Here is a 15,533-nt window from a genome sequence, read left to right as displayed (position 1 = left end):
GGGACAGCAGCTATGGGGAGAGGAGAGTCTTTTGATATGGTGAAGGGTTTCGTGCATGTCGGGGCAGCTCAGGATTGGCCATCAAGTGTATAAACAGGAGCTGGGACAAACTATAGCCATAGAACTGTTGAGTCATTATGAGCTGGCCAATCCTGGGTCATGTCTCCATGACTATACCAGCTGGCTCATGTGGCTGCTGATAAACACAGTGGTGTGATGGCCAGCCTCGGCTCTGTCCCTGTGACTTTAGTCTGTCCTCTGTTGCTCCAGCTTCACCACATTTTCCTCTCAACAAATCAGCCTCTGATGCAAGCTTGGTTCTGCGAGTTAGGCCACAGCACAACTAGGGCTTGGGTTTGACCTTGAGTTACTGCAGTGGGCACGGCACTGTCAGGGTGCTGCCTAGGTCCCCAGTCCTGCCTTGGACACTGTTATGGATTAGTTAGGGTTCTCTAAAGGAACAGAACTGATTTATTAGAGAGGCTTACAAGCTGGGATCTGGGTAGTCCAGCAATGGCTGTCTCCTGCCCAAAAGGACAAAGATCAGGTAGTTGTTCATCCTCCACAAAGGGATGTCTCATCTGTACTGGAGTTCCAGTCTTCCATATTCATTGCAATCCTAAAGACACAGGTTCTAATACCAGTAAGGGAGGACCTCGTGAACAGGGTGAGCTTGTCATGGAGAGTGTTGACCTGCAGGCTAAAAGCAAGAAGTTCTGTGTCCTTTTATGTAGGTTGTTCCCAGAAGGGGTAGCCCAGATTTAGGGTGTGTCTTCTCACCTCAAATAATCCAGTCAAGCAAGTCCTTCACGAGTGTGACCAGCTGCTTGGGGTTTAGTTGATTCCAGTCAAGTTGTCAGCGAAGATTAGACATCACATGCCCCACAAAGTTCACCTCTTTCTGTTTCTCTGCTAGATTTCTCTTGCTGGGCTGCAGGTACCCACAGCCACAGCCACAGCCACAGCCACAGACACAGACACAGACACAGACACAGACACAGACACAGCCACAGCCCACACAGGTTAGAAGTTATCAAATGAATGATGAACTTCCTGCATTGACATGGTCCCAGGATCAAAATTAGAGGCCATAGTTCCATGTGACTCTCCAGTGGCCACACTTTCACTCTTAGGTCAAAATTGTACACAGAAGTCTTATTTTCCTAGGTCAAGGGTCACATGTGCATTCTCTGATTCATGAAATTGTTCCTTGTGGTGGGTCAGGGAGAGAGCTAGTACTATGTAGAATATGATTCATCACACCAGGCTTCTCTGTGCCAGGTGTTATGCTGGATAATGGGGTGCCTAAGAGAGCAAAATCCATCTCCTGGCCTTAAGAGGGAGATGTTCAGATAATACATATGAAACGATAACTTTGTTTTGCACAAATGCTTGAGTATTATAGTAGCAGAAGAACCGAAGGATGAGGTACTGAAGGGTGGAAGAGAGAATGAATGTAGGGAAAACAGAGAAGTGAGAGAATGCCTACCTATCCTGGCTGCTGAGAGCTCAGCTTTGGGTCCAGCTTTCTTCCAAAGAGGAACAGTGTGAGTTTCTGACAAAACTCACTTTAATCCAGTCTGGGTTCATCCTGAGAGGCGGGCTGGCTGAAATGGAATGTGCAAGAGGAAAATGGAAGCCTAGACAAATTCTGTTCAAGGCTCCGAAGTTTAATAACCGAACTCTGTTTAAGTAACACGGAAAAATCCCAGCCCCCTCTTTAGTCTTTTGAAGTTGCTTGCGGTCTGATCATAGGCGGGTCCAAGGGATAGTAGGCGGGTCCAAGGATCAAGGCGGGGATGAGTGTCTGTTGACGTAGGCGGTCCAAGGATGCTGCATTCTGGGAGATCTGGGGGTCCTGGGCTGGCACTTTGAAGGAGAGTGATTAGTGTAAATGCAAGGTAGGCTTGGCGGCAACAAGGAGGTGAGAGACCCCAACAGAACAGGAAGGGAGCAAGAGAGAATCTTGAACACTCAAGGTTCAAACTTTCTATTCTTATTTTTCCCCACTGATGAGGAAGTTGGTCATGGCACGTGTTGTGAGCCAAGAAAAATATTGTTTTAGAGTAGAGGGAGAGAAGGTTCAGAGAAGGTTAGCAAATAGGAACTGGAGCAGAGAGACTGTGATAGGAAGATGGTTTTATCTGCACACAGCAACTGCACCTGAAGTAACCAAGAGATTATTTAGAAGCAATACGCAACCACAGTTTGAGTGAACTTGTGTGAATCTTCTGTTCTCCCAAACCAAATTACCCTTGTCTTCTAAGTACTTGAAAGGACTTGTCTTCCTGTGGAAGAGACCCAAGGATAGTACTATACTTAAAATATTTAACCATTGTGCCTGTCAGAAATGACACAGTCCAGAGATGCTATGGTTGGCCAGGCTAAGTGTCTACATTCTGAGTCCCAAGCTTGTCTTAGCTGCCACCAAACCCAACCCTTTGCTTTGCTGCAGAGAGTGTTCCCACTCCAACTCTGCCCAGAGCAAGGCATGGCCTTGAAGTCTGTGTAAGGCAAGCACAACACAGGACTGAGTCTATCACATCCAAGGCTGCCCTGGGGATGGTGTTTCCTTCTTGCTTGCCACCAATGCAGGGAGCTCCCAAGGAAACAAGTTCTTGTGCTTCCACTCAGAATCAGATTTCTCATGTTCTTCAAGAGTTAGCCTTGAAAAGGCTTTTTCCATTAGCCAACAAATGCCTGCTATGTGCTTATAAGACTAAATGGTATAACATGATGGGGATCACAGGCTAGCTTTTTAAAATCTTTTTAGATTTTTGTAGAATCAAACTTCCCATTTCTATTGATTAAAGTTGTTCTTTGAGTGATTCCACATATGTAGAAAACATGTTTAGTTCACTCACCCTTTCCCCTCTGTCTGCCTCTCACTTCTGCAGTTCCGATCAAGGACAGTAAATGTAGAGATGCCGGGTTGCATAAGGAATAAGTGACTGTTGAGTGTCTAAATGGAACATTTATACCACCTCTGTGAAGCACAAGGAATGTCACCAAAGAGGGAGAAGGAAGTATACCTTGCTGAAGACACAGAGAAGCACTGAGAAACGCTGTCTTCAGGCCACCTCGCAGCTGTCTTCATAAATATCACCAAAGCTGTGATGCCTGCATCGGGCACAAGACTGCGCCTGTCAACAGGTAATGATGGATTCCAAGGGGTTGGCAGTGCCCTACCTTTCTGTGCTGAACTACTGGCTACTGATGGTAGGAGGGAGAGGCAGTCTTTGTCTTCAGTAGTGTAGCCAACAATGAGCCACAGGCTCCAACTGACAGTTCCAACCCTGTGGTCACACAGACGGTCCTCGTGAAAATCCATGGGAATACTTTGTTGTGGTTGGTGGTGGTAGTTGGTGGTCTTTGTTTCTGTTTCTGTTTCTGTTTTGTTTGTTTGTTTTAAGGCTCTCAGCTAGACAAGAAGTGTTATTATTAGGTCCTATGTGGTGCCACCAGTCTTAAAACCCAACACTCAGGAGGCAGAGGCAGGCTGATCTCTATGAGTTCAAGGCTGGCCTGGTCTACTCAGTCAATTTCAGGACACCCAGGGCTACACAATGAGACCCTATCTTAGAAGATTTATCATCTCTGGCATCCTCCTGCAGCCCTCCCTTTCCACGGCATGGTCCCTCAAGGCTCAACACTTCTTTAATAATAACATGAGTACTGTGCTTATTTCTTGTTCAACATGCACATACCAATACTCAGAATGATTAATATATTTAACCCAAACTTTATTTTCATAAAATACACTAATACAAAAGTTGCCACCTGAGCCATTTTTAAGTTTAATGCCATAAGATACCAAAGGCAAAAACTTTAATAAAGAAAGGCTGCATCTAATGTTCTACCTGCTTAAAAACTCCATGCTGGGCTGGAGAGATGGCTCAGTGGTTAAGAGCAGTGACAGCCCTTCCAGAGGTACTAAGTTCAATTCCCAGCAACCACACGGTGGCTCACAACCATCTGTAATGGGATCTGATGCTCTCTTCTGCTGTGTCTGAAGACAGCGACAGTCTCATATACATAAAATAAATAAATCTTAAAAAAAAAAAAAAACTCCATGCCAAGCATTACATAGTGTGGATGCCTGACTGATGGGGAAAAAAAAAGAGTACTAATTTAATATTTCAGGCAACCATCCTATTACACAAACTTTCTAACTATCATTCTGAGTGAAGACTGACTTGTCCATACTAAATTTCGGCCCAAGTGTTGTAATAAGAATAACCAAGCCAGCCAGTAGACAGTAGCACATGCCTTTAATCCTAACACTCAGGAGGTTAGAGGGAGGCAAGTATCTATGAGTTCGAGGCCAGCCTGCTCTACAGATGGAGTTCTAGGACAGCCAAAATTACACAGAGAAATCCTGTCTCAAAAAACAAAAATAAGACAAAACAAAACAAAACAGAACAACAAAAAAAGAATAACCATGCTGAACCTTAGCAACCCTTGAAGATCTTAGTCATTTGGTCTGAAGCCAGACTCTATGCTTTCTGCTCAGAGCCCTCTTTCCTGGTCTAACTAGACCTCAACCTCCACCACATTCCAACCTGATGACTGCTTTGGATACCACCTCTGCCAGCCAATATGAATATTCCCTCCCCCTATATGGGATGTGGCATTGTCTGTTCAAAGGGTAACTTGTTCATAGTGAGGACACTGGGACTGGACAAGTTTTGAAGACATGAAAAACCAGATCTGAATGGATGAAGTTTTGTTTACTCTGATGAAACTTACACGTAGGAATGGCTTTGTAGTCTGCACTCCTATACAGACAAGCTTTGTCGTTTGCATGTATTCATCCTACAGCTTCAAAGCATGGCTCCTATCTGCACCTATCTGCAAGCCTTTCTGAAAGGGGACAGGGAGAAACCATTAATGCTGTGCCAAGGACTCTGGCTTCTGACCACAGCTCTTCTGAGCTTTGATTCCATATGCCCAGCTTGTTGCTGGACCCCTCCACCTGGAGATACTCAGGAGCTTCAAATTCAGCATATTCTGCTCCCCATCCCATGCAAAGTGCTCCCTCCTGACATTTTAATTAATGTTACAGTATTATTTTACCTGATGGTTGCATTTGCAACTTTCACATGATCTTTGTCTTTCTTTCCCTTGTGTCTATATCTGGGAAGTTGGAGCCTTCAGTAATGCCATCTCCAAAGACCTCTCGGTGCCATCCTTCCTTGTCTCCTCCATCACCAGCCTGCTTTGGGATCTTCTGAGCTCTGGCTGGGAACGCTGTAATGTGGTTTCTTCAGGCATGGATCTGATCTCTCTGATGTCTGGCTCAATCTTCCTAGGTTCATTTTCAATCCTGTGACTGGAGGGTGGGCCAACTAAAGGAACAAACTATGTTTTATTCACTTTCATAATCCTAATTCTTAAAGTAGGGCCCAAAGGAAATATGCAAAAAATACTGGATTGACATTTTATTTCCCCGCCCCCCCCCACAGAAGTTTTCAGTGGCCTTTTATTCTCTACCAAATGGCATCTTCTCCTGGCAGATAAGGAACCCTCAATGTTTGTTTGGCATTTAAACCCTGTTCTCATTTGCCATCTCTGTTCCATGTGCTGGAAAACCCAACCATTTCTGTGACTATTTCCCACGCCTTCGGAGCTCATTGTCACTTTACTTCCCACTCCCCTGTGGAATGCAAGCCCATTAAAGCCCCGGTCACTTTACTCATTTTCTAAATTAAAAAACACGTGAGCAATAAGCGTGTGTTGCTTCTACAGTCAGGAAAGCGCTGAGCGTTTTCAAATTGGTTTGTTTGAAAACGTGAATGATAAAATTTGTTTTAATTCCCACCCATCTGGGCCAGGATCCATTAAACCGGCATTTTACAACAGTGGTGGTTGCTCATTCTATAATCCTTTTAAAGGATTTAAAATGTGTGGTTACCAACAATACGTCAAAACACAGAACTGCTCATAAGGTTGGGTGAATAAAGAATGTGAGAACTGTCGGCAGTGTTCACTGTCATTCCAATTCCCTTCTTCCTAAGCAAATTCTTCAACCTTTATGGACTAAGTGTGGACCCGTCACTCTGGCTTTGACCAACCAACCGTCAGCAGAACAGATGCTTGCGCTGCTTCCAGATGGACGTCTTTGGCGGCCAGTGTGCGAGGAGTCTTACTTTCTCTTCCCTGTAACTCAGGAGCCCTACTGAGCATGAGTAGGAAACACCTTTATCTCTGAGCTGTAGTTAAAGACTGGGATTGTTTGTTGCTGCAGTCTGAGACCACCCGCCCGGACTGATGCTGAGCAGGAGGTAGCTTCAAGCAGTACTGATAACTAAATACTGGAAGACCTCGCCAACTACAAAACACCGGGATCATTTTTCAGTGCATTGCTGGGCATGTAATTTGTAACAAAACAGTGTTAAGAACAGTCCTTCAAGGGCTGGTGAGATGGCTCAGTGAGTAAGAGCACCCGACTGCTCTTCCAAAGGTTCAAATCCCAGCAACCACATGGTGGCTCATAACCATCCGTAACAAGATCTGACTCCCTCTTCTGGAATGCCTGAAGACAGCTACAGTGTACTTACATATAATAAATAAATAAATTTTTTGAAAAAAAAAAAAAAAAAAAAGAACAGTCCTTCAAGAAAACCAGCTGAAGCCAGAGTGAAGAGCAGAGTGTTAGGGGGTGCCTTGAGAGAGGCATAGGGAATTGGGTTCCCCGGAGAGAAAAACAGAGCAACACATCAGGGCCTGAGGGCCTGCAAGGTGGGAAAGGAAGACTCAGACTTCTGCACTGGGCTGGGCACTCCAAAATAGTTGAAGGGCATCGGTATCTCCCAGTAGATGTAGATGCATCTTCACAGCTGGAAAACCACAGAATCCCCCATCCAGGCACTATGTAGTAGTTCTTAACCTGTAGGTTGTGACCTCACAGAGACCAAATATCAGATAATCTGCATATGAGACATTTACATTAGGATTCATAACTGAAATGGAAACAAGGGTTCTTGGGAAAGTCAGTTGTGTTGGATGGTGTTTTCCTAAGGCAAACACATGAAGGAGCTTTTCATTGAAGCAGACACAGGTGAAAAACTAAGGCAGACCCGTGAAGGAACATTTTACTGAAGCAGACACAGGAGAAAGGATGTTCTGCTAAAGCAAGCACGTGAAATGATGTGTGATGAAGGATTCTTTTTTTTTTTTTTTTTTCTGTCTCAAAAAGTTTTACTTTTACTTGGTCCAAGACTTGATAGAGGCTCCAGAGCGGTTACAAAGCTGTCTAGTGGCTTGAGAGGTTCATTCAGGTAGAGTTCCTAGGGCGGGCTGGTGTAGAGCAGAGGGGTAGCCCCTTGGAAGGCACAGAGGCCTCCTAGTTGTGCTTGAGAGTGAGGCACTCAAAGAGATACTTGCCCATAGATCCCTGGGGCATGCCAGTCTGCGCTGGTTGTGGCCCTGCCACCCTATGGAGGTTGGTCAGGACGTTGCCCATCTTCTTGATGAGCTTCACCTCCTTATCCAGGAAGTGGCTTTCCAAGAAGTCACAGAGATGAGGGTCTGCGTGGGCAGAACCCAGGGCATGCAGATCCAAGAGGGCCTGGTTCAGGTTCTTCTCCAGGGCCAAGGCAGCTTCCATGGCCTCCTGGGTTTTACCCCATTCATCTTGAGATGGCTTCTGCACATCCTGGAATAGTGCACGGCCCCAGCGATCGTTCTGCATCTCGAGGAGATGCTCGGCGCCCTCGTGCTTCTCCTCTCCAGAGCCATGTCATCCTGATCAAAAAAGAAGCCCAGAAAGAGGCAGGTGGAGGAGGCCCGCAGGTGCAGGTTGACCAGGTGGTTCACAGCAGCTTCCACTTCAGTGGAATAATTCTGACGAATCTGACAGGTTGTGGCTGATCCAGAGTATGAGCTAACCGTGAAGAGACGGTGCAGTCTGGTCCTAGTTGCTGAAGGTGGCAAGGAGATGGTCCCGGAGGCTGCGACTAGAGAGACTTGTAAGGCGGATGGAAGAGAGTACAGTGGGAGTCCCCGGGTCTGTTCCATTCAAACACTGTTGAAGCAAGACCACGGGACCTCCAAGGCGCTGCTGTCATGATGAAGGATTCTTCCATAACAACATGCATGTATTAGTCCACCTTACACTGCATAGTTGAGCTACATTTGTCAGGATTCCATAGAGAGAAATGCACCAAAAAACTTCTAGTAGTGTGTCGCAGTTTCTTGTCACTTCCACAGACTCTGACTGACTGGCACAGTGATGTCAGCTGAGACAGACTCACGTGCTGGGGCAAGACCCATGGAGGACATGTGATGTTTGGAGGGAGTATAAAAAGGGCTCCATGGACAGTGACAGAGGCTGAACTTGGCTTGCTTATAGAGCTAGCTATGACCTTTACTTCCTGAGAGAGGCAGAGCCTCTTCGGTTTGTCCCTCCTGGACCCTCCTACTGACTAGTGCTGAGGCTGACGCCTGGCTGTCTCTGCTAGGTAGCGCCACCGCTGCTGATTCGTGTTTGCTAGCCTGACTCTACTGAACCGGGCTGCTGATGTATCCATGAGGTGTTTTGAGCAGACTGAGCTGCCGCTGTTGACCTGTGAACTGGTTTCCTGATTTTCCTGACCTGCCGATTTCCAGACAACACAGACAGGAGTTTCTTCAAAGAACCTAGACAGGTCTATTTCCACTCCCCATATCCTTTCTGTTCCACTACCTCTGGTGGGTGGTGGACTAAAGGGGAGGTTAAAGCATTTATGAACCATTATTAAAAGTAGACTTTTTTTAAAAAATTAAGTTACATGTAACAGTAGTAAAATTACAGTTCTGAAGTAGTAATGAAAACAATTTTATGGCTAGGGTTACCGTAAGAGGAACTGTATTAGGGTTGAAGCATTGGGAAGGTTGAGAACCATGGCTCTCGACTCTGGAAATAGACCTTTTTGTTAAAAAGGGAAAAATCCAAAAAAATTCCATCAATTTTGAATTCAAATCAAAAATCACTAAGCACAGACAGAAACCCAGCATCTGGCTTAGACTTCAACATACACAAATATTGGGATCATTAGATACAAAGTGTCTTATATAAAATGAATAGTGATTATTATGTGCTGGATCCTACTGCTCAGAGTCTTCTAACTTTAACTTAATTTTCATGACCACTCTATGAAACAAATAGTGGGTGCTATTGCTGTCCAACATTATAAACAAAAAAGCATGTCTGGTTTCGATCCTCAGCACTAGGGAAAGTATAGTTAAAAGACAGGGTGGAACAGGCTTGAGGCAGGCTGAGGCTGAAGCACAGTACAGTTAGTCATTTGTCTCCCATCAACTTCACTGTGGAGTGCTACTGAATGACATCAGGAAGTTTGGGCCTAAAGTCTTGATCTCTCTGACTGGAGAGATGGCTCCACAGTTAAGAGCACTTGCTGTTCTTGCAGAGGTCCTGGGTTCCATTCCCAGCATCCACACAGTGACTTCCAGCCATCTGTCCCCCCAGCTCCAGAGAATCTGGCATCTTCTTTTGGCTTCTGTGGGCACCAGGCATACACATGGTGAACACACACACACACACACACACGTGCATAAATAGATATATGTATAGATATATAGATATGTATATAGATATGTATGTGTATAGATAGATAGACCCATACAATTAAAAAATAAAATATTTAAATCTTCAAAGTCTTCATCCTTATTTTTCTGCCTCTCTAGTAAAGAATGGTGAAACAGTTTAATAAAGGAGGATTGAGAACCCATAAAAAGAAAACAATGAAAGACCCTCTGGAGTAAGCAGGTAGACCTGAATTTTGAAAGGCGGGGGGGGGGGGAGAGAAGGAGACAGAGACAGAGACAGAGACAGAGAGAGAATCCTACAGACTGAAAAGTAAAACTAATTTAATGACTGTAGTTAGTGAACTGAAGAGCCACCTGAAGAAAATCCAGGACTTGAGAGGCAAGATAGAAAGAAATAGAAAATAAAAAGCCAAAGGGATGAAGGAGGAATTGCCAAAAATATAGAGAATAGAATAATAAGTTGCCTGGTAGTCACTTAATTGGAGTTTTGTATAGAAAGGGAAGAATGTAGGAGATAAGCTTTGAAGTAGCTGAGAGTTTTTCTGATCTGAGTGAACTATCTAAGCCCACAGATAAGACAAAGGAAAGTTATACCCTGGACATGCTGGAGAGAAACTGAACAGAGAAACAGGAGAGCCACTCAAAACAGCTGGCCAGACAAGAGGATCGTCCAGGGCCTGACCTCAGAACATCCCCGGGTTTCCTGAGAGCCTCCATGAAGAAGGCAGGACAGGGAAACCACGTGTCCACGGACAGAAGGAAAATAACCACTCACTGCTCATCCGGAGAGGTTTCATGTCATAAAGGTGAGCAAAACAGACATTTAGAGATAAACAAAACCCCTCAGACCGTCACTAAAGAATCTCACACACAGAGTTCAGGTTCATCTAAAATATCACTTATTTTTATAAGCAACTGTGCCTAGAGTCTCCCTTTTGGAACCTCAGTAGCAGCTTTCTTAAGCCCCTCCTCCTTTTTTTACAGCTTTTATTAGGTTCATGTGCTGTTGAAGTTATGTGTTCTTTCTTTCTTTCTTTCTTTCTTTCTTTCTTTCTTTCTTTCTTTCTTTCTTTCTTTCTTTCTTTCTTTCTTNTCTTTCTTTCTTTCTTTCTTTCTTTCTTTCTTTCTTTCTTTCTTTCTTTCTTTCTTCTTTCTTTCTTTCTTTCTTTCTTTCTTTCTTTCTTTCTTTCATCCTTTCTGCCTCGTTACAGTCTCAGGACACTTGACTGACTCTGATTGCATTCTTTCTGCACAGTTATGACCCTTGCATACAGTGGGTGTTAACTGTCCAATGGCACCAGCTGGTCACCCTCTCATGTGTCTCAAGGACTATCAGAACTAGAAGATACCCCAGAGGAGATAAACTCTTGGGGTTTTTAAGTGTCTAACTCCAGCTAGGTGGGGACAATGTACTGAGGAGACAATGATAAATTAAGCATTTTATTGCTTTTTGCCCGAGTACTAATCTCCACAGCTGTGGATCTAGTCATATGCCAGAGAACAGTGCACTTAGATGATAAGTTAACATGAAATAAGCATTACATTTTAAGACCCAGTGGTTCCACGTGTCTGATAATGTTTTCTGGAAGTATTTCAATAATAAGACTTTTGCTCTCAAATCTGAAATTGTTTCCTTAAGAATTTTGAACTCAATCCCGTATTTCTGTAATTGTATCAGTTATATGATGAGAAATTATAACCACAATAGAGGAGTATTTAAATCATAAAACAGGGTATTGTTAGAAGAAAAAAAGAAATATAGTCAAAGGAACATGAACTATACTCTGTCAGTGCGAAATCCTGGCATGTAGCTTCAGAAGACATTTTGCATGGAAATGGATAAAACATAAACAGGGTGCTTTATCTTGGATATGACAAGAGACTTCAAGACTGAAATGTGCATTAAGATAACATTCCAAACCTATCCTTTCAAGTTTCCAGCCAAGAATTTGTTTTTATAATTTCTTTGCAGTTGGCAAACAGCTACCCTCTGCTTGAGAAATCCATTTTCGAGCTGTGGTCCTGATCCTGTCGTGTGTAACTGTTGACCCACTGGGTGACCTGGACTGATTCACTGCCCCGACTCCAACCCAGAGGAAAGACTCAGCTCTCTCAAGCTCCTTCTACCTTTAAAATCTGTGACTCTAGTTTATGGTTCATGAAGACATCATAAAAAATTCTCGCCAGGATTAGGTTTCTTAAAAACTTGAGATGGTTGAGTGTTCTGCGTATAGTCAAAGTCAGCTGTGAAGTACATCTAAACTGTGACGCCTGTGACCAGTGGGTGACCTGCTTGTTTTGGTGCTAGATAGCAACTCATATGGATGAGTTGTTTGTTTGTTTATTCACAGATTTTTGGAGGGGGCACAGGGTGTTTGTGTGTAGGTGTTTGTATGTAGGCCAAAGATCAACCTCTGCACAATGTCAGTTCTCAGGAGATCGTCATGTTGTATTTTGATAGAGTCTTCCTCTGGGACCTGGGACACACTGACTGGTCAGCAAGGCCCATGGTTCTGCTTGTCTCCACCTCCCCAATGCACCACATACAGCTTTTTTGTGTAGGTTCCAGGTACCAGATCAAGATACCCACACTGGCATGGCAAATATTTTAGTGGTTTAGCTATCTCCCCAGCACAAGCCGTGTTTGTTTTTAAGTCAACAATCCCTTTTGGTGTTCCCCAAATTGTCTCAGATTTTAGACAAAAATAGCAATTATCTGTGTGTCCACCACCCAAAAGATAACTATGAGCATCTTTCCCCAAGCTGAGGGTCAGTGTGGACACTGCTCATGCTGCCCAGTGCGTAGGACTCATCACTGCTGGTGATGTGAGAGCTGCTAGCCTCCCACTGAGACCCTGAGATGAAAGGGCTGTTTTGCCTAAATCCACACTCGGTGCTCAGGCCTGTGCCCCAATGGGTCTAACTCTAAAGGGCCATGTCAACACCTGAGTTCCTGAGAGGTGAACTGAGGCTTTTACTGTAGACATATTTACTTCTGTTGCAGGTCAGCTTCTCCCCCAGCACGTGCCTCCGTGGAGCATGCCCTAATAAACTCGCTGTACAGACGGTCTGCCCTTAGCCTGTTCCCTGGAGGGTTTGGCCTACCCAAGCCACATATGGACCTAATTCCAAATTGGGCTCTCTTGGTTTCTAGAGTGAGACCTGGAATTTGTTTCAGCAAAATAGGAATAGAGATGACCACCTCATAGAATTGTTTATCCTAATGAAACACAGAAACTAATACCAAGGACACTGCCAATGACCAGTTAAAGTTCATACTCACAGAACAGTCACCGTGTATCAGGTTCTAGTTTATGGACGTTTCCACAAAGGTGTTCTGTGGGGACAATGACATCCTTATTTCACAAAGGAGAAAAACCAAGGCACAGATAAGTAACTTCATGAAGATCACACAGCTAATAAATCATAGTCAAGAAAACACCCAAGCAGCCAGACTGCAGAAGCAACATTTTTCATTAAAACTCTACCGTCTCCTAGCAAAGAAAGAAAAAATAAAATAAACACGTTTTTCCTGACAACAAGCAAAAGAAGGAGCGTGAATTTTGATTCCGGTATGTTCTATGGGTTGTGCTTGCTTTTGCTTCAGGTAAACCTTTGATACGAAGGGTGAGTGAAACGGCAGGAGACTGCTTGGACCCACATCTTGGCACCTACTTACTTCAGTTAGTTAGTTAATTAGTTAGTTAGTTGTTAGTTAGTTAGTTAGTCAGTCAGTCAGTTAGTTAGTTATTGACTCCAGGACCACTAGAATCAATGCATCACTTATTTTTGTTGTTCATTTTCGTTCTAATGAAACTTGGGCTGGGTTTCTTTCTTCGTGAATCCTACTGAGTGCAGGGTCAATAAATAAAACAAAGACATTTCACTAATTGTGTAGTAATTTCAGGTACTAGAAGGTTCATGTTCTATCTCTTCCTACAATGCTATACTTCCATCACCCCAGGATTATTGGGAAGGACTCGGGGAAGGTGAGGGGGACTGTGACAAAGGCCCCATCATTCCCCTCTCCACAACCTTAATTGCAGTTCATGATTGTGTTCCCTTCAGACTGGTTAGCACCCAGAGGAAGCCATTATTTCCCATGCTGACTTTATTGCAATCAGCTTTGCACCATAATTTCTCCCCTAGGGAAAACTACATCAACAGTGCTTATTTGGGCCCCTGTTAATTCTTTCTAAGTCAGAGGAGTCACTTGCTCTTTAAGGCGCAAGTTTGTTAAAGTTTTTACAACTTGCAAATGAAATGGTTTTTCATCTTCTGCTATGAGACAGCTAAAGTGGAAGAGAGAGCCTTCCACACCAAATAAATTAAGCATCCAAGTAATATACAGTCCCAGGTACTGTTGCCAGACTAGCATAACTGAATAAAGTCAACAGACTAAATGTTCCCTTGGCAGACAGCAAGGGTATGAGATATAGCACCTGGGGCTGTCCCCATGGGTCCCCTCATTAAATCACAGCCAAGGGCTCAGAATCCCAGTATCCCAAGAGACGCAGGAGCCAGAATGTGGAGCACTCATCCTGTTCTAGGTGACATAGTTGTCATGCCTCTTGTTGGAGGGAGTAGAAACTCTCAGAACAATAAAAAGAGTGGAAGGGGGTGGGGAATGTGGGAATCTCCCTTCGATATGGGAAGATCCATTACTTATATGTCATCTGTAAAACTGGATTTTCACCATATCAGAGAAACACTCAGTGTTGTGGGGACATTTTGTCTATGGATCCAATATTTTATCATTTTCAGTCCAGAAAACCGTGGTAGACATTTCTCTCTCCCTACTTTCTAGGTGTTGGTCAACACCTGAGTTTTCTAGATAATTCTTGTTCTACAAGGGTAGTAAAAACTGCACATGAATGCATCTGTGTTCAGGCTCCATGTATTCGGTTCATTTTGTGGACAACTTCAGGGGGCAGGGACCCAGTCCTCAGTTATCTGCTCTTTGAGCAAATGGAGCTTTAAATTAGAATCTGGTTTTGAACTTATCCACTTCACCCTGGGAGAGTTCAGGCAGCCCGTGGAAAGTTGGGATGAGGAAGCAACAGATGCATTTATTTGGTCAATAGAAATTCTGCTTGCATTCTGTCTTTTGCATGTGGTCTGTGCATATGACATATGAATGTGTTTGTACAGGAGTGTGCACCGGGTGGAGGCCAGAGGTTAGCATGCAGTGTCTTCCTCAATTGCTCTTCATCTTATTTTCTAGGGCAGATTTCTCACTGAAGCCAGAGCTTATCAGTTCAGCTAGGACAGCTAGCCAATGAGGTCCAGGAATCCACCAGTCTCTGCCTCTCCAGCAATGGGGTTATAGGTACATCTCACCCAGCTTTCTACATGAGTCCTGGACATCTGAACTCAGATCTTCATGCTTGTGTGACAAGCACTTTACCAACGAAGTCATTTCCTGAGCCCTGGAAATCCACTTTTAGATCATATTCATTGTAGGATAGACAAACAGGATCCCTGTCCTCTCTATAAAGGCCTATCAGAATCAAGGGCTAGGAGGGGACTATGAACAGGGGAACCCTGTGGATCCTTCTTAAGATGGTTGGTGCAGCATCTCCAAAGAGGAATACATGGAAAGAAACGAAGCAGCTATGACAGTTACGTTGTTTACTGACCTTTGGGTAATTATTGTAAGGTCCCTTTATGGTGAAGGAGAAGGGCAAAGTAGTGGTTTAGACTGTACAACCCATAGAGCATCAGAATGTAAGGTGAAACCTTTCCTTGGGACTCAGTACAGAGACAGTCCTAGGGACACTAATGTCTTCATGTTCTTCTAGAAAAAAACAAAGAAGAGAAACTTCCCAGGGCCTGGGTTATGGATGTGGCCTTGAAAATGTCAACAGACTTATTGTCTTGTTGAGTCTGCAGCCACACAGCAGCACAGCAGGTGTGAGTGACCCCCCCACTTCAGAGGCAGCTCTCTTTGAAGCTAGAGAATCAAGGACACTGGTACCTTCAAG

At 44.1% G+C, this 15,533-nt stretch overlaps 1 pseudogene across 1 annotated transcript; it reads right to left on the bottom strand.

Annotated features, from left to right (window-relative positions):
- Nucleotides 1-7,345: 7,345 nt before the first annotated feature.
- LOC110317982 lies at nt 7,346-8,019 on the bottom strand (annotated as a pseudogene). The gene has a single exon (XR_002380348.1). The product of XR_002380348.1 is annotated as a ferritin light chain 1 pseudogene (transcript).
- Nucleotides 8,020-15,533: the final 7,514 nt, after the last annotated feature.

This window comes from Mus pahari, chromosome 3, assembly GCF_900095145.1.
Source record: "Mus pahari chromosome 3, PAHARI_EIJ_v1.1, whole genome shotgun sequence".
Classification (NCBI taxonomy): domain Eukaryota; kingdom Metazoa; phylum Chordata; class Mammalia; order Rodentia; family Muridae; genus Mus; species Mus pahari.
This window is presented reverse-complemented; position numbering and strand designations above follow the sequence as displayed.